The sequence below is a fragment of the Frankliniella occidentalis genome, unplaced genomic scaffold (genome assembly GCF_000697945.3).
Source record: "Frankliniella occidentalis isolate FOCC.00 unplaced genomic scaffold, Focc_3.1 Scaffold85, whole genome shotgun sequence".
NCBI classification, from domain to species: domain Eukaryota; kingdom Metazoa; phylum Arthropoda; class Insecta; order Thysanoptera; family Thripidae; genus Frankliniella; species Frankliniella occidentalis.
This window is the reverse complement of record NW_026267214.1, coordinates 1,042,119-1,061,597: the sequence shown is the minus strand read 5'-3', so window position 1 is coordinate 1,061,597 and position 19,479 is coordinate 1,042,119. Positions and strand designations below refer to the sequence as shown.

The following is a 19,479-nucleotide window of genomic DNA, read 5'->3' as shown; positions in this document are numbered from 1 at the left end:
GGTGGGGTTGAGGGTGCGAGGGAAGGGGGATCATTTTAATTTTCACCCAATGAGCTTTTCCCCCTCCGCGCAGTTGCGTGCGCCCAAGTAGTTACGCCGTCTGTGTATGTGCTCTATGGATTTTTTTTCTTCACTCGCTTTTATTTCCACTCCTGTCCGACGCCATCGTTGGGGTGTTTGTGGGGTGGGTCGCCCTCGTCACGTTCCTGGTTCCAAATGTGATGTGGTCTGTTTTATTTATCCGTGGGACTTGTAAAAAGACGACCACTTTTTGAGCAGCCAGAGGTAAATAATACCGCAAGAGTGTGTCTCTATGAACAACACTGTCTGAGTGTCTATTGTGCGGCTCCAAGTGTAAAGGTAAACTGTAATGTCATGATTGGCGATCCGGGATATTCTCACAGGCTTGGTAATTGCTAGTAACCCCTTCTGAACACACTCTGAAGGAGATTTCCACGCCCGCAAAAGCAAATGTATCAAAGTTGAGTGCAAAACTACCCTTCCAACGATGTTTCTGTTTCACTGGAAGGAGCACTGATAAGAAAAGTGTACAACTGCGATGAAAATGGTAAAATTGAAGTACCAAAAGCTGCATGGGCGACATGTTCAACACATTACAGTGTCTAGTCAACACTGAACTGTGCAACGCCGTGTTCAGCTCTTGCATTGCCAGTTGCAGGTTGTACATTTTGCGTGAAGTATTTATTGTCTGCCCACTCGATCAGTCAGTGTAGAGCACACAACGGAACGGACAAAACATTCTGACGCGAAATTTCTTGTCTCTTGGCAACCCAACAATAATCTCGAAGTGCGCGATATGGCAAGGGCAGGACCCTTCTCGGTGTCCGACGACAGATGACAGGGAGACGCAGAGTCGTCTTCTTATCATTACCCCCGTTTGTCTGCGGTACCCTTTGACTCGACGGGCAAGAAAGAGAGAGAGCGCGCGAAATTGAAAGAGATTCGAAATAAGATGACAGGGACTCGGCTGTGCGGGAGGCGCAGGGAGAACCGCTCTATGAATCATCGGGCAAAGGAGGCGGGAGCTTCTCTGATGTATGCCCTAGTTCGTTTTCATTTCTTCTTTTCAGTTTGAGGAGGGCGTACGGGCCGTACAGGCGCCTGGCTGACTCACCCAAACACATCATAATATCATCTTTTCTTACGGTCCCTGGCGGACTGCCTTCGGACTTTATGACGACTTTGTACTGACATATTACTACCCTTCATTTTGCCCTCTTCCTCCTTCCTCTTCTCGGCCGCCTGCCCCCTCGCATGTGAGTCATCAACACTTGTAGTTGCATCCTCAGGTGAGTCACACGGCCTGGGAAGCTGCCCGGGGCAAGGACGTTGCTACCAATACACAACGTACTGACGCGGGGCGAGGCCGGTTTGGGGGCAGCCGCGGCTTGGAGCTGTGTCCGGCCAGCGCGCTCGGCTAATTGGATTGGAGGAGAAGCCTATAAGATGAGCGCGATTATTTCGAGCGTGAGTTTTTCGGCGCTGCGAACGCCGACCCGTGTCTTCCCACGCTGGGCGCACTCGGGGCCGCCCTGGCGCCCCGCACCCCTTTGGGTGCCCGCCCTTGGGCCCGCCCTTGCCGGCAGCCACCCTTGCTGGTCGGTTTCATTTCCATTCCAAAGGATGATTCACCCACGCCGCTGCAGCCAGGCGTGCCGCCAGGGGCGTGGCGGGGCGTGGCGGCGCAGGGCCCCGTCCGACGGCCCCTGGCGGCCCCGCTGCGGTGCGCCGCACTGTGGTTGCCTGCAGAGCCCGTGCCGCAGGTCTTCCCTTCGCTAACTTGCGCGCGGAACGTGCCGACAACGACTAGCGAGTTAGGCCGGAGCAGCATAGCGGCAGTGAAGGGCCGTTGTGCTCCAGGGGGAATAAGGGGGTTAAAAAAAAACTACGCTCGCGGCCCGAGCCAACTTGTTCGCTGCCGCCATTATCTTTTCGTATGCCCTTCATATTGCGGCGCCCCGCTGCCGATGAGAGGATACGATTGTGAGCCGATCGTTAATGATCACGATGTAGCTGCCGTATTGATTCTCCTAATTGATTGCGGAGGGTCGTGTCATAAAATTTACATATGCGGAGTGTGTAATTCATTGCGTTGCACTACCAGCTGCTTTGCATGCCGGAGGAGAGCGGGGGAGCACGGTTATGGGACGGTATTGTCATCAATCGCATCGCCGCCGCCGCCTCGTTGCCATTCACATATTGCCAGCTCGTCAGCCATGAGGAAGCAGGTTAGGGTTGGATTATCATTTATTAGGCCGGCAGAGTTAGTAAGACCATGCGTCTCAAGGTCTTTTGCTCTCATCAAGTAGGTTTGCATTGCGGGACCTCGCGCAAAAATGTTTAAGGCGAAAATGCAAGTCCTGGTGTGGCGTTTCTTGTCTAAAGGGAGAGACTGATGATGCTTTATTGAAAAGCAATTTATCGACATACAACATACAACTCGGGTGCGCTCGCCATTCCTACTGATTATGCCGATCGATGCGGCCCTCATTGCGGGGGATACGCCCCGCGCCGATAGGGATCTTGTGAGACTGGCCCGTCAGACTCTTGTCATGTTGGCGCCACATAATCACCGGTAGCCGCCGCCGCTGCGCCGCTGCTGCCCGGCTCGGCCCGCCGGCTCCTTTTGCCTGCAGGCTACGTGAGTCACCCGCACTGCTGACCCAGTGGGGCTGGTACCCACCACGGCCGGATTAATTAATTGCTTAATAAATCCCAGACTTGTATATATGCTGATTGCCCGGACAGTGTTCGAGAGGGACATGTGTTCACCGGCTGCTACTCGTGTTTCCCTGCCGTTATATGGATGTGTATGTGTGTGTGTGTGTGTGTGTGTGCGTGCGTGTGCGTGCGTGCGTGTGTGAATGTGTGTGGAGCGTACGGCCCGCCTCGCCTTGTGCTGCGTCTTCTTTGAAAAGAAAGTCAAAATCATAACGAGGCCTTTTGCTTGCGGCCGTGCGGCCCCTCCAGAGGCGCTCCAGAGCCACTCCAGAGGCCCTCCAGGGGCCCTCCAGAGGAGGAGGTATACCTCCAATTATGCGGCGCCTTGCCTTCCTTATCGTAATTGGGTCATTGCAGCATTGTCGGGCCGGCCGCATTGTTGTGTCATTGTTGGGGCCTCTTTGTCGCCTCATGTGAAGCGATGCAGATAACGGGGTGCTTGCCGTGCCGTGGCCCCGCCCGCGGCGGCGGTGGTGGAGTCTGTCTGAGGGCTCTTCGACAGGAGTCTATAGAATGTCGGTGCGTGCATTTCAAACGCGAGTTTTAAAGACTACCAAGTTGATGTAAAATAATTGAAAAGGCTCGCCGCGAATGACGACTGGCCAAGGCTCGAGCTGCGATGGGACGGGCGGCGACTGGCTGGCGCCGCGTCCTTGCCGCGCGCCTCAGGAAGATGATGGCGCGAGATCCGTACCGACGGGGAAACGTTTTTCTGAGGAAACGACTCCTAAAGGTTGGCGCGGCGCGTATGACGGCGCATCCGATGAAACGACCCTCACGTCACGCCACACCACGCTTGCACCTCTGTGTACTCGCTGCCGATCTCTGCCGCTTTTCTATTACGGAGTAAATGACTTCCCTCCCCGGGGTCGTGATGCAAACTGCACAAGTGTCTGCACGCGCCTACACTGCGAAATTTGATTTGCTCGAGGAGGACCCCCCCGCACAAAAGTAAACTGGCGGGCTCCGCAAGGATACGAAACAAAAAAGTAAGCGAGGAATTTTCCAGTATTTTAATCTGAGGAGGCATAAATAGCGGCCTCATAGCAACGAGCAGCGCCTCGCGCCGCGACGTAAAATAAATAAGCTGCCGGCCGTAAATCACGCCGGCCATCATATCGTCATGATCACGATCGTCATCACGATCTATCACCGCGGTGTCGTGGATCGGTACAACGCGAAAGCGATGATTATTTATTGGACCCGCGTGATATCACTACTACTCGAGGACCTTCTCGCATTCGACTCCCAGCTGGTGTGTATGTTTTAGGCGCGCCACCTTCTTCGCTCCCCCACCCGACCACAGACCAGAGGCGTGCAGAATCGGCCGGAAAATGGGGGGCGTCATCGCATCGTCTCTCGCGCTTATGACAAATCGAGCCACCCGCTCAGCGACCAGTGAAAAATAGTACGTAGTGTGGTCTCGAAGGTTCATCCGTCTGACCGTCCGTCCGTCCGTTCTTCTATTACTTGACCGCGTACGCTAAAGATTCTCTCCTGCCCTTTTGGTTTCCTGCTTTCCTCCGTTGTTTCCCCCCATTTTTTTTTTGTCTCGCATAAATCTTTCCCAACTCTTTAAGAGCACCACCCGGCCGGCAAAGAAGAGGGAACGAACAGTCTGGCGGCGCCAAAAGATCCAGTCCGGTCTTTGTTTTAACCCGCTCCGAAGCAACCTTTCAAGCCCGCCCCAGCCCCTCAGCCGAAAAGGCCGCCAACAAATAACCGCCTCACCCACAACCGCATCCTCCTCCTCCTCCTCCTTTCCAGGGACAAATCGTTAAAGTCCGAACATTCGATACCCGACCGACCGGAAGACTCACACCGAGACTCTCACTGTGTGGGGATCACCCACAAACTTTCAGATATTATAAGTTATTTAACTTATTTTTTACAATCTTCTGTTGTTTTTCTTTTTTCCTTTTTCTTGTTACGCCCTTCATTTGCCCTTACAATGTAGTGAGGCCTTAACCTAACTACTGATATGTTGCTCGAGAGTTTTATTAAATTTAAGAGGCGTGACGCTAACTACTGCCTTTCTTTGCTTTACAGGTGAGTGTTCGGTGACAAGTGACGGGGCCCCCGCGCACCTTTTATCGCTCCGCCCGCCCGCTTTGGAGCAGGGCAGCAGGGCGTGCTCGCGGGCGTCGCGACGCCGCGCTCGCGGGCGGGGCGCCTCCAGCGGGTACAGTATGATGCGGCGGCTTCTTCAGAGAGCCTCTTTCCTACACGAAAGTGGTCCTCTGGGCCGTCTTGCCATGGACAATTACCTGGATGTCGTCGCGGCGACGACGCCCATGACCAAGGTATTTTTGTCGTGTTTGGAGCCGAGATAATTCCCTCATCCGCATCTCGCGCGTCTTACGTAAAACTTGGGAAGATGAAATTTAAGATTGCTGACCTCCCTCCTCCTGTCGGAGCCGTGGCCGCGCGCCGGCGGGGGGCGTGCTCTCTCCCGGAGCCCCGCTGACAGCGGCCGGGCCCGGGCCGGGGCTGGTGGGAGGGCTGCACCGTGCCGAGGGGAGGGGCCTGTTTGGACAGCCCGGCGCAGCGCTGTGCGCGTCCAAAAAGCTACAATGTAAGCAAGCCGTGGGTCCGGGGATGAAAGTGTGCGCGAGGTGGTTTTTGGCGGTAAAAACAAATTAAGACATATGAAACTTGTTAAAAACATTCATTGCCAGGTTTTGCAGAAATCACAATCCCTCGAAAGTGGTATTTCATTAATAACTGTAATTCGGACTTCATTTCATATTTATTTGTCGTTTATTATAAACTCTAATCACGCAAATTTATTCGACTCACGCGGGAACCTGTGGGAAACCTCGTTTCGAAAAGCAAACAAATCTCTCCCGACATTAACAACAAGTACTTAGGAACATATACTGTGGCCATCTCTCTCGCTCACTCGCGCACAGCTGCGCACTCCTGCCGCAAACCTATCGCCCAATGCGCGCGCGCGCCCGCAAAAATAATTAATTAAAAGCAAATCTTGTTTTCATTTGCAAAAGCGCAGGGCGCATGACTTATCGCCGCGTGAAGGGGACGCCATGCTGCCTGGGAAATGAGTACGGAGAGAGAGGGGGAGGGTGAGAAAGAGAGAGAGAGAGAGAGAGAGAGAGAGAGGGTGACGGATAGAGAGAGGGAGACGGAGAGAGAGAGAGAGAGAGGGTGGAGGGGAAGGAAGGGGTCAAGACAGCCAAGATGTGTGTGTGTGTGAGAGAGAGAGAGAGACAGAGAGGGAGAGGGAGAGAGAGAGAGAGAAAGAGAGAGAGAGAGGGTAGATCGAGAAATGAGAAGGCGGGAGGTGGGGGACTTACTGCCAGGTGAGTCGTCTGTGTGAACCGGATGGCCTGAGTAAACAGCCCGTCGTAAGCTCCGCGGGGAGCCCCCCTGGGGCCCGGGGCCTCCCTCTGCCAGCCAATGGAGAGCGGCGTACACGAGGAGGGCGTGGAAGATGAAGGCTGTACGTGTTTGAACAGCTGACCTGGCGTGGCCCGGGCCAGCGGCGGCGGGTGAACCCCTGCCGGGGGACAGGGCGGGCAGGCCCGCGGAGCACGGCTGCGCGCAGGTTGCATACCCTCCAGGCGCTCGCGAGGCCCGCGCGCCCCGGTCCGCTCTGCACGACCCAAATAGGTTCGTGGATAATGTATTTCCCCTGTCTTTTCGTGTGGGTCGGGTAGCGATGCAAGTGCAGTGGTCCATCATCGGCGACCACCCAGGGTTGGTCCGAGTACAGATACTGATGAGCGGTGCGGATGGATTGCTCGTCTGAGGCAGCGGCTCATGGCGCGCCATGGCGGGGCGGGGCGGGGCGGGGCGGGGCGGGCTGCGAGGTGTGATGGAGGGGGCCGACGAGGCGCCGGCCATTTAATGGTCGCTGCGTTAATTACACTCGAGGGTACGTGCGTCTCATACCCACGCACACACACTCGCACTCGGCATAAATGAGCTGAATAAAAATATCCCCTCGATGGTTAAAACGGCGGTCGTATTCCGATTTCGTCCGTTGCTGGGCGTGGCGCTGTGGAGAGTCACTCGCGCAGCCCCAGCCCATCCCGAGGCATGGCGCGCGCTGCGACATAAACCAAACATCGACTCGTAATTACCGCGGGATGTCGTCAATTACACCTTCTCCTCTCCGTGCTGCGCGCCGATCTCCCTATTGGTATTGGGGCGTATATACATCACATCTCATCCATGCCTTGTTTATCTCATATCATCTGCTTCAAGCACAATTTTGAGCGCTTTTGTAATGTTTGAAAAAGATCTCATCTCCAAACGTACTGCAGGACTTATTTTGCTCCAATCTGCTAATATACGTGAGAAATGTTATGCAGCAGAGTATCTCTTCCGTAGAACAGAGCACTGCAGTTATTAGCGACAAACTGATTTGTTCGGCGGGTGCAATTTTAAAAAACTTACACCTTTTTTTTTTTTAGCTTTAGAAAGGATTTATGACTGTATAACGAAAGTTTGCCACACACGACTATAACAGTTACATCACTTAAAGTACAATAACATAACATAGTAAAGCGTTGGGATCTCATATTCGGACCAAATAGCTTCTTACCCACAAATATAATTTTTTTTCTTGGCTAACGTGTCTCGTTCAAAAACGGCCATGGCAAAAATTTGCGAGTAATATCTATACATACAGTCAGTGGCCCATATTTCGGACGAAATTCGTCGTATTTTCTTGATAACTCCTAACTTATTTGAGGTACGAAATTCGGCGCGGGAATGAAGAAACTAGACCCTAGGCCCTACCTTTTCCCGTAGTGCAAAGTTTCATACCTGAATTTGTTTGTCTGCAAGAGCCCGAAATGTTCTGTCCGAAATTAGGAACAGAAGGTTCTTAATTTCGGACAAAGTGTTCCTAATTTCGGACAAAACCGTTTGCCGCTCATGTACTGGCTCTGAAAACAGTTTTAGAGATACAGGCGGGTAGGGTGGGTCCTTCCGATGAAAACAAGCCCTCGTACGACATTTTTGGTTCAGAAATAGGGTTTTAAGAGGCGTTTTCAACAATGCTTGCATCTAAAATTCTTAAAAAAACGCAAAAGATTTAAAAAGACTTAAAATTATGCTATATCTCAAAAACTATAAGAGATAGAGGGAAACCGACGAAATTTTGGCCCTATGGGTCGTCAAATGATGTGATTACTTATAGATGACACTTTGATTGGTACCTTATGAAGGAACGGAAGGCCGAGTCAAAAGTGTCCGAAATTGGGGCCTTTTCGTATTTTGTCCACAGAAACCAAACGACGGTCCGTATCACCAATCCGAAAAATGGAGTAAACTCAGAAATAGTGCTAGTATACTATATCCAAAAATTAGACTCCTATCTTACACGGCACCTCAGTGCTGACCAGGAGAAGTTGAACAAAGATTTTTGTCGCACATATTTCACGAGTGGTTTTTGAAGTTTAAGCGCGTGCCGTTCAATGGAGAGAAGTCGGATTGGGACCGCACCAGTCGTATGTTAAAGAGGACTTTTTCACCTTTCATTTGACGTCCCGGAAGTTGAAATTGGTGAAAACCTATCGGATTTACGGTCGCCTAAAGCCAAAGACTCAATTTTGTCCGAAATTAGGGCTCATGTCCGAAATATGGGCCACTGACTGTAATTATGATTGCGCTGGTGGCAGTACGTAGTCTACACCGTGTTTCATGTAGCTGCCACACCGCACCGAGACAATGAGCCAGCGGACATGACCGCGTCGATAAATTGACGTTACAGGTTTATTAACCTGGCCCGCACCGTGTAGGCTAATTATTTCGGTACTGGAACATGTCGAACACCACTTTTCCGGCCCATCCCAAGCCGTCCGTCGGTTCGAAAGGAGTATATTCATGTGTCGCTCTTATTGAAGAATCGAAATGTGCATGAATTGGGAGTGGAACTCTCATACTCGAACGCACGCACACATACTAACACACGCACACATACTAACACACACACACGTCCGGACCTTACACGTTCTCTGATCTCCGATCAAGGACTGATACGATCGTCTGATCGTCTGCTACCAGGAATCGTATCCCATGTTGTTTTTCCACGATAAAGGGGTTTGCCCTATGGCCTTGTGGGGCCAGATCTTGGAAATTTTTGATACACATATCAAAACCGCCTCCTTCCTTCTTCATGGAAGCTCATTCCTGACGCATGTTTTGGTCTACGGGCAAGGGGTTGTGTGTGTGTGTGTGTGTGTGTGTGTGTGCGCAACCTGCTAATTTCCAATTTTCAGCCCGCGCTGAGGCACGGATGTGTTATTATGCAGCAAATAGTGCGTACATGATCATTTATGCAGCAAGTTGTGTGTACATACATGGCCATAGAGCCCCACGCTGAAAGCTATGTGCCGAGGTGTGTACCTGGCCATGAACAAGCTATTTGAAGCAAACATGACCATCAACACACTATTTGCTGCACTCATGATCATGTTAAGCACTATTTGCTGCACACTCTTAAGCCTGTACTGATTTTTTTCTGTACAACAGGAATTACTGATCAATTTGCCAAATGTTACGTAGCTTCGTTTAATATATACTAATAAAATTGTCAGTAACGTAAAAAGGAATTAATTCGTTTTACTGATAGAAAACTATAGTCAGTATTCCTGCTGCATAAAAAACCTAAAATGAGTAATGACAAGAGACGTCAAAAAATCAGTAACGGGATGAGAGAGAATACATGTAGGTATTCGACAATAACGCATGCATGTACACACTTGGGCTTCCAGAGTAATCAGATAAAGTTCAGTCAGAATTAATTATTTTCAAACTGCAGTTTGCGCATGCGTATCATATCCTATGGCTTTTTGATTTTGAGATTCCATGTGAAGGGTTTGGACGTGATTTTTAGCTGATCAGGGGAAATGTTTGTGATTCTCGCGCCACCTCGCTGGCCCGACGGGCGTCAAAATGATGTACACGCGGATTGTCGGCTGCCCGCTGCCCCTCGGGCTGCCTGGCGGCGCAACACGCGTGGTGCTTCCTTTCATAAATCTCGGAATGATAATGTGGAGCAGTGTGGAACAATCTGGCGTCGAATTACAACCTCGGCTGGCGTCCAGCGGACAGCATTATTGCTCGTCGTGTGCGATATGATGCAGGTGTACGACTTCACATGTGAAGCAGCCACCTGTGTGCAGGTTGTCGTGTCGCACTTGGCTACTGCTCCAACGTAACAAAACGGCAAGTTCCATTGTTTTTAATAATTTAGAACCAATAATTTAAGGAAATGCACAAAGAAAAAAACAATCGAAAAAAATTGAGAAAAATCTTTGATTTGCGGGTTCGAGATGTGTCTGTAGTGCGGAGTATCATGTTGTCAGGAGGTGGGGCCCAGGGGGCCGCTCGCCCGGGGGAGCTGTTGGAGCCTGAGGCGCCGCCGGCCGCCCTCCCGTCGCCCAGGGCGAGAGCTTCAGGTCAGGGAGTGATGGACAGCGAGCGCTTCGGCCATTGGGTATACATAATTACAAGTTTGGGACAGCGAGGAAAGTTATATGCGATGCCGAGTGTGTGTGTGCTTTATGTTTCCCATTGGGGCGGGCCCCGGCAACCCTTGGGCCCCAACACACACACAGCCACACACACACACACACATACGCACGCAGCTACACACACACAAGCGTAATCGGGCTCTGAGCAGCTTCTTGAAAATAACGTGCAATTGATCGGTGGCAACGAGCGCCTCATGGTGAAGTAGCGTTGGCTCTGTATAGCAATTATCGACGGAGTTTCCTACCATGATTCAGGAGACTGGATGGCTCCAGCGCGGTGTTTTTTGATTTGGGGCAGCCGCCAGCCACACACATCTGGTAACATATCTCCTTACTCTGACGTTTGAAAACATTTCCCAGGAAATGGTTATTCGAATGATCCAAACGTGGACGCATACGTTTTGAAATATGCTATTATTCTTTTGTGATCTCTTCCCCCCTCTCCCACGCTGTTTTTTCCTTCTGAGTTATTTTGGCACAAATCTCACGTGAAGTTCGTGTTTTATGGCCTGATCCTCTTCTCGCTGGACCGAACGCACCTCATGATACGCCGTAAAACAGGACATAAGGAAAGTGTTACAATGTGTCCATGCACAAAATTGCTGGGAATTCGCGATTCGCAATTCGCAAAATAACACCCCCCGCCCTCCTAAAAAGAGAGTCTACCCTCTCTCTCTTTCACTCATTCCCTCCTCCCCTTCTTTGCTCGCCCTTCTCCCACCTTCACCCGCCTCTCACCTCGTGTGTCGGAATCGGGATGAAAGGCTATCCATCAGATACTAATCAAAGTGTCGGGCGACACCGCCTGACATAATGAGATATTAAGCAGGCGGGGAGAGAGAGAGGGAGGGAGGGAGGGAGGGAGGGAGGGAGAGAGAGAGATCACAGTGCCGCATGCGATTTCGGGTGGGCGCGGTTTGGTGGGGATATACAATATATACAAGACTGACTGAAGTGATGAAGTGTCCCGCTTACGACTGCTCAGGATCCAGCTTTTGAAACGTATTATAATCAGTGCATCGAACTGTAAAGTAGGCAAAAAATAAGAGTGATGCGTTTATGTAACTGCTTTAGCTCTTTTAAACAACTTTGCTAAACAAAATTGTTTGTATTGCATACCAGCAAATTTGGTGTACTTGGTGTTTTATTTAAGCCAGATGGGCGATGGGCGTAGAGACAACTAGGAGAATTGCAGACTGTTATCCTTGGCTGCTCCGCCGCTGGCTCGCTGGCTCCCCCTTGTTGTCTCTGATCCCCTCAGAGACCTTTACACGCGACATCAAGTAAAATAACGCGAGAAATGGGTCGGAGAGTTTCACAAGAAAGATAAGAAAAGAAAAAGACAACGAAGAATAATTTTGCGGAACCTTCGATAGACTATTCGTTAAGTATGGTCAGCGCATGGGGTGCCTTTCCCCCCACCCCAGAACATCACCCACGCACCCCCCACGCAGCCGGAGTGTGTAGAGCAGGAGCAGTGTGGGGTCAACAACAACCAGGCCGTGAATTATTCATCTGTCCCTCCCCTCCCCATTCAATCTGGCCCCGCGTCTTTGGCGAAATGTCTCCGTGGTGGCGCACGGCCGCTAAATAGAAATATAATGCGTCTGCTTTTCACCCCAAACGGGCTCCCGCAACGGGCCCACCGAACGGAGCACCCAAACGGGCACCCTCCGGAGAGGGGTGTTGATCGTACGATTATCATTTAGAATAGGACTAAGAGCGAGCGAGACAGAGAGAAAAAGGGGGGGGGGGGGTGTAGTGAAGCTGCGACGACGTCTTTCTTGTGCAAATTCGGACAAGGCCAAATTTACTCAATCTGCGCGGCACTTACCGCACTGATGTATCACGGGAGAGGGGAGGGAGGGGTGGGCTGGAGGACGGTGGGGTAGGCCCTGCGCGTTGGGGTCAGGGAGGACTGGTGCTCGACCGTCACTCGCCGCCCCCTGCGGAGCTTTCTGTGTGCTTCAGGCACTGCCATGGGTCCATATAGTTTTAATGCACCTCTTATTTCTTTCATGTTTCCTGCATTAGTCTGGTGGCTTAGAATATGTGCGGTCTCTTCACGGATCTGATGTCAGACAAAAAAAACAACACAAAAAAACATTGACGACGACGACGACGATGAGAGAGTAAGAGAGAGAGAAAGATCCACCTGCAATTAATGCGGCTAACGACGCTAAACATTAGCGCGACGGCCCGTGTAGGTGCACTCTCACACACACACAGACCTGTGTCTGTGTCTCTCCGACCGCGCCGCATTAGCCCCCACTGGCGCCAGGGAACCCCTTTCCTTCACCTCGGCATTGCATGTCGCCCCGATAAATCAACGCAACTGACGTGCTGGCCGCACTAGTTGCGTGGGTATTAAAAGCGACCGCTAAAGTATGTGCGGTCATTTGCGACCGTGAAGAGAGTGTGTGGCGTATGGGGGTATTGATTTTCTCGACTCGTGAACTTTCCGGGAGAGGATGGCATGTATTACCAAAGTCGACCAAAGTTAACTAAAATTGAAGGTTCGATAGTCAGGCACACAAGCCAGCACAAATCTTTTAACGCGGTAGCCGTAATAATAGCTCCACTGGCGGACAACAAAACGCTGGCAATTACGCTGTGGATAAAGCCTCCATTAACTTTGACATTGTTGCTGATAAAGTTACAGGCGGCTAGATGCCTCCGTCCCCGTCAGTGTCCTCTCTTTTCCCCTTCACTCATCAGACTCGACAGGTCTGAGGCGGTCAGAGGCGCTCCCTCGATTTTTAAGGATAAGAATAAACGCGAAATTTTGTACAAAATATGTAATCTTTGCCGCAGGGGGCAGGGGTATAAATGGTGTGCGACACCTTAGGGGTCACCGCCGGCGCGGCGGGCTGTATCACGATATGATGACGTAATTCAAATTATTCAAATTGACCGCGGAAGAGAAATGAGGTGGCGCAGGGCCTGGTGGGGGAGGGGGCCCTCTGTACTGATCCACCTGCGCCCGGCGGCGGCCGTGACCTCCCGCCCCAAAGGTTCATTCACTATCAGAGGCTTTCCTCGACGATCAGCAAACCACACAGTCTCTCTCACATGCAATTTTTCTATCACGGGAGGCGACGGGCCGAGCGCTAATGGAGCGTTCTACACCCGGTGATTAAATTTAGGCGGCCATTAAGCTTCGCACACACGACCCGCTCCCTCCGTCCCCTTCCCCTCTCTTCCTTTCTCCCTCCTCTCCACTCGTATCGGCCACCGCGGTCCAGGGTGTTGTGCTAATTCATACAGTTTGTGACGACCGAAAATAATAAAACACTAATAAGTGTGTACTCGTATGCACTTTCATTCGCAGTCCTGGGGTGAATAATGCTCGCGCTGAGGGCCGGTGCAGTGTGCAGTGTCATGCGCAGTGCTGCAGTGAGTGGAGCCGGACTGCACTCACTTGTGTGCGTGTGTGTGTGAACCCACACGAAAAACCACTGACCACGAAAATATTATAATTCAGCTAGGGGATCTGACATCTGACACTAAACTATGGAAATGTACGCACGCGCGATGTGGATTTAATGTGCGGAATTTTTTAAAAACATAAATGAAGGCGAATTAAAGTTCATACTATTGTATGAACTAAGAATCAACCCTTTTTTTTTACTGAAAACTTAAGGCGCGCGAGATTCACGGGGTGTGCGCGGGGCAACGCCCCCTATCAACAGCGGGCGGGGGTTGGGTCTAGGGGGGTGGCGATCTCCACCGCATCGCATGCGGAGTGGCAGTAATGCGCTCGCACAAGTGGTGCGTGCGGCGAGTCTGGCGAGGTGGGGCGGGCTATGAGAGGGGTGCAAGGCGGGGCGGGGAGGGCGGGGCGGGGCCCCAAGGTGCAGCCCGCGGCTTCCCCTTTCACTTACCCTGACATCCCCATTCGTGACTCGAGTGGCCCCCGCCAGGCCGCCCGCTGTCCCAGGTTACTCGGCCTTGGCTATACACACGGCTCCCTGCAGGGCGCGGTGGGGCGCGGCGGGGCCGGCACGCCTGAGTTACTGCAGCGTCTTCCTGCCGCCCGGCCGCCGCTGCCATGGCCGCCGCGCTCCGAGTGCGTTTCGGCGGAAGGGTTGATAACGGACGGAGATAACGGGAGAGCGTTGGAAATCGATGCGGTTTGGGGGAGGGGGGGGGGGGTATTTTAATAAAGCGGTCCGTACGGAATGCGCCTATTGCGTATAAAAATGGATCCCGTGAAAGTTTGTTTCGAATGTAAGTAATGAAACTTTATTGGAATCACTACTACGTACTGCTTCTTATTGATGAGCATCGAGCATCTCCTTTCTTCCCCACCTGCCGGGCCAGCCGGGCCAGCCGGGCCACCTGGTCCTGGGATGCTGTGCTCGGCTGTGCCCAGGCTGTGCCTACAGCCGCACAGTCAGTCAGTGAGTTGATCGCCAAAGTAGCAGCGCCCTAATTACAGGTTACGCCTGGGCCGGCCGGGATGGCCTGGCCGGGGCCGCCTGCAGGCCGGGCTGGCAGCAGCAGTCGTCATGGAATCCACTCGGAGGTACAGGGGAGGCAGCGCGGAGCGAGCGGAGCGCCCCGGGGCAGCCGACTCCCAGAAAATGGGGCGTATTCGTGGGAATCGAAACGGATCAAACGCGAAGGATGCGCGGTGGTTGTGCTTGCTGAAACTGAATATGCGCCTGCGGCAGCTTGTGCTACCAGCTCGACTCGTGCTGTGTCCGAGGTTCACTTGCAGTGAAAGGTGCGGGCGCGGCGCGCAGCGCGTGGGTCGCCACCGTGGGTCTCCCCCCACCCACCCCCTCTGGGGCTTGGCTGGTCGCGAGGGGCCCGCGCGGGGCCTGGCCGGCCGGCGGGGGCCCACACCGCAGCAACCTACAATTAACCTGACGGGTCCTAAGTCTCGGCAGTACAACTGTCAGTGACTAATGTCGACCAATGGCATCACACGGCGTGCCGGGCCGAGCGAGACCGTCGGGGTTAATTCTCTTGAATTCGTTTATCATACGGCCGGGCCCCCGCGACTGGGTGGCTGGGCGCGCTCATGGGCGGGCGGGCGCGGCTGGTGTGCCGGTGACACGTGGCTGCCGCGCCCGCCCGCGTATCGCGATGCCCCTTCGGACCCTACTGGGACTGCATAGCCCTTGTTGAAGTACTTGAACAGGTACTGAATGCGCCTCGTTGTGCCGCGCCGCCCGCGCACTCCGCTGACACTCCGGTCCTTATTGAAACCCTCATTCCTCTCCTCTTTCCTTTCCGCGTCCTTGTCTTATTGCCGCGTTTCCCTTCTCTCTCGCGCGCGCTCGCCCCCTCTCGCTCGCACTCACTCACTCTCACTCTCCCGCTCTCCGATGCGAGTTTATCCCGAGGATCTCCCCGGCCGTACCCTGCAATTAAATATGGCCAGCCTATAATTATGGCCAGTAAATTTGTGGTTGCGGATAAGGCGACGCTCGGCGAGGCAACAGGCATGGGCCCCGCATGGGCCCGGCACGGCCCCGTATGGGACTCGGACCAACCAAACCGGCACGGGCATCGTCACCAAGAAGACACAGTGCACCCTGTGTGGCAGTAAATATAATAATAATAATAATAATAATAATAATAATAATAATAATAATAATAATAATAATAATAATAATAATAATAATAATAATAATAAGTAAAAGAGGTGAACAGTGTTGCAGTGATGTCATTCCCCGCATGCAAGCCTGTACATCTTCGCGCCGCGGCCGCGCGCCCATGTGTGCCCCACCGCTTGCTTGCTGCGCCTGCAGCGTTACGGGTACGCGTTTGGCTCGGTAGCGAGGTTGAGTTTGTTGCCAGGCGGGCGGCCCTGAAGGACGTCATGGACCCGTGTCCCCGAAATGACCCTTGAAATTGGTCCGCCTGGATGGCGGCGCTCGCCCCGCCACACCACGCCGGGCGCGCCCAGGGTCCTAGGAGGGCCTATCCTGCCGCGTTATAATAATAATCTAGTTCTCCTTGACCACCACGTGAGGCCAGCCTGGGAAAGCGTGCGAACGCCTCTTGATTGACTGACTAGTATCGACTTTTTTGAGGCGATAGAAGCAGCGCCTGCTGTATGCTTCACGCCCTTCGCGCACTGTTAAAATTTTTAACTTGAGAATGAGACACCCCAAAAACTTGAGTATTCTAAGAAGAAATAATATTGGTCCCTGGCCTGTCTGTGTGGGAGTGTGTGGTACCTCGGTGGGACCCGTCCTACCCACAGGGGCGTGGCGGGGCCAGCCAGCACCTCCCCCCTCTCCCAAAGGGTTGATTCGGCGGAGGCGCCGCTCTGATGTGCGTCCTAAGGGTCTGGCAGGGTAACGGGTGGACGAGACGAGACAGGGCAGCCTCGTTGGATGATGAGTGTTGTCATTAGAGACACTCGCATTATTTTTGATGGTGGGAATGTCTCATCTTACCAGATTATTATTATCCCTAGAGTTGCGCCCCTACTTACCCCTTCAAATGTTTCGCACTGTTTTCAGTGTTTAGGGAACAAGAAAGGATTTCTCGACATACAGCGGCTTGAATTAATGCAGTATTTTTTAATGTTTTTTTAGAAGACGGATGGGGTTGAGGGGGCATCTTTGTCCGTTTTCAGCTGAGGTGGCCACGGACCGCCATGGCGGACGTCACGTCACACCTCACCACGCCAATGGAAGGAGACCTTGTCTCAGGCTAGCGTGAGCGAGCGAGAAGGAAACAAACCGGTACGGCAATGCCGCCGAGTGGCTTTTGGATCCAGCAACTCTGTGAGAAAAATAATTATGTTAATATGGAGGGGTAGAGCGCCATGTAGAGCCGTAGACGTCTTTCCGATCCGTTCGACAGCCATTTCACTTGATCCAATCCGTCTGACAACACCCCGCCTCGTCCGTTTCAACACCAGACGATATCTCCATCAAGGCGGACGGGAAAATAGCGCGCCAAACTAATGAAAGTCAAAATAACGAGGGCTGTAAAGTGCGTCACGGGAAAGTTTTATTGATAATATATTGGAAGTATGACGAAAATAAAGAAGAGTAGTTAGGCCAAGGGGGAGATGGTGAGTTCGCGATAGGGCGTACTAGAGGCACGGCGCAAAGGAAGGGGGGAGGGGGTGTGAGAGGAATCGAGAAGTGAAAGAAGAAGCGAGGAGGGCGGACGGACGGGAGAGAGAGAAACGAGAGAAGGGGCGTGGTTTGTTACGGTTTAGTGACCAATGAGGTATCGCACCCACACACGCGCACTAATTCATTCAGACGGGAACCCTTTCTTATCTCCTCAATCTGTATTGGCCCGGTACGCGGTGCGTTCTCAAGCCATGGCTGGTTCACAAAAAGTTTCTCACCATCGTGTTTCTAGCGCCCGCGTTGTCACTGGTTAAAATGGCCTCCTGCGCCGAAAGCAAAAATGCATTGTGAATGGCTCTGGTTACCTTTAGGTGCCTTTGTTTAATTGGGGGAGTTACAACTTCAACCCTCAGGGGGAAATCACTTGGGTTTGTAGCGTACGGACTATTTCGTGGCATTTCTCCTGCCATTTCGGTTATTTCCCGTGCCATTTCGGTTATATCTCGCCTATTTCGGATTATTTCAGGGTATTTCGCGGTATTTCACAGTATTTCGGGGGTATTTCGCGACTATTTCACCGACTATATCGCGTCTATTTCGCCTTCATTTCGCATTTATTTCGGACTATTTCGAGGAAAGGTGTACGAACTATTTCGCAAGTGATTTCCCTCTCGCCTATACTCATTGTACACGCCAAATTACCGTGAACAGTATGTTTGTACATGCACATGCACGATATGTTTAGTTATTTGCTCTTTACAAAACGGTTCGTACATGTATAACCTCCCACTTTTGCTCGTTAATCGATTCCTAAGTCAATATAGGCAGGGCTTATCAATTTTACAATATTAAATTGTAATTGTACATCTTCCTTTGCAAATTTTCCTGTACCCAGTGCGGCAATTTTTTTTACTGTGATAGCGAATGGCGATTCGTTTCTACTTGCGACGGATTGTTTAAGTATTTCACCGTTTGCAACCATTTGGTTAGTGAATTAATTTGGCTCACCTACAGGTTTGCAGGTTTCGTACACTCGAATTTCCACTCATTTACCACTTACTGTCGAAGATTAATTTTTAAAATAGGTTTGGTTTGCCAATTATCAACATGGCCTGAAAAATTGTTTAGAAAAAGAACATAAGTCTCGAATAGTGAGTACATGTGGAGAGTAAAAACAATCTCGCTAAATGAAATGAAGAGTGAACGCAACGCGCGTTTAGAGGGGGAGAGAAAGACAGAGAGACACGCACAGTCGTGGGTGGTGGGGGAGTTAGGCCTGGAAGAGGTTAGGATTGGGCGAGCAGAGTCCAGCCGGCGCGCGCGAGGTGCGAGCGTGTGTGGGTGGGAGAAGGAAATAATAAAAAGAAGCTAACGCCACTGAGGATCTGAAAGGAGGGGACGAAGAAGGTGCTCGGGCCTGGGGGCTATGATTACCAGTGCAGGATTATTATCATTTACCGTGTAATGCCTGGGCAGGCCAGGACGCTATTCGTCCACGGTGAGCCACAGTGAAAGTGTTGCGCATCGCGCCCGTGAAAATAGTGTGAATAGTCGCATGGTAATGGGGGGCCTAACCACTACCGGTTGATTGGCGCACGCGACGCGGGAATCGGGGCGTGTTTTTCTGTCTTTCCTAAATTTTGTTGTCAAGTAAGGGTGAATGTGCTTCGAGCAGGGCAACTACAGTCCCCTAGACGCCATGGCGAGCTGCTCATAAACGCCCTACTAGCTGCAGTGCGAATGGCGCGTTCATCAGCGCGGCCGAAACTAATTCGGTGAGGAAGCACTGAAAATTGCTCTTTGTAACAATACGTGTGTGTACGAGTATACAAGTAGTTACATTCGTAATTCTACGTTTACCGTTGTAACACAATGAGGTGTACAGGGTGGGTGATCCGCGCCGTGGTTTTTGTGAAGGTAGGCTAGCCCGCCCGCAGCCGGGGCCGGTCGCTGAGCTCTGTGGAGGTGCGCAGCCGGCGCGCGCTGGCTGCGCAGTTGCGCAGTAGAGATGCGCAGAGCTCCACTCGCCCCCTTCCCAACCCCCCTCTCTCTCCGGAAACTTCCCCGCACAGCTCATGGGGTGGCCGCACCCTTCGTGGGCTACCCCCGCGGACCCGCGGGCTACCCCCGCGAACCCACGGGCTACCCCCGCGAGGCCGCGACCTACCCCCGCGAGTCCGCGA

The 19,479-nt window shown here is 52.3% G+C and overlaps 1 protein-coding gene across 1 annotated transcript in view; it reads left to right on the top strand.

The window, feature by feature from the left end:
• The window catches only part of LOC113201725 (transcription factor Sp9), a 93,649-nt gene that overhangs the window by 29,741 nt on the left and 44,429 nt on the right, over window positions 1-19,479 (top strand). The window lies entirely within an intron of this gene.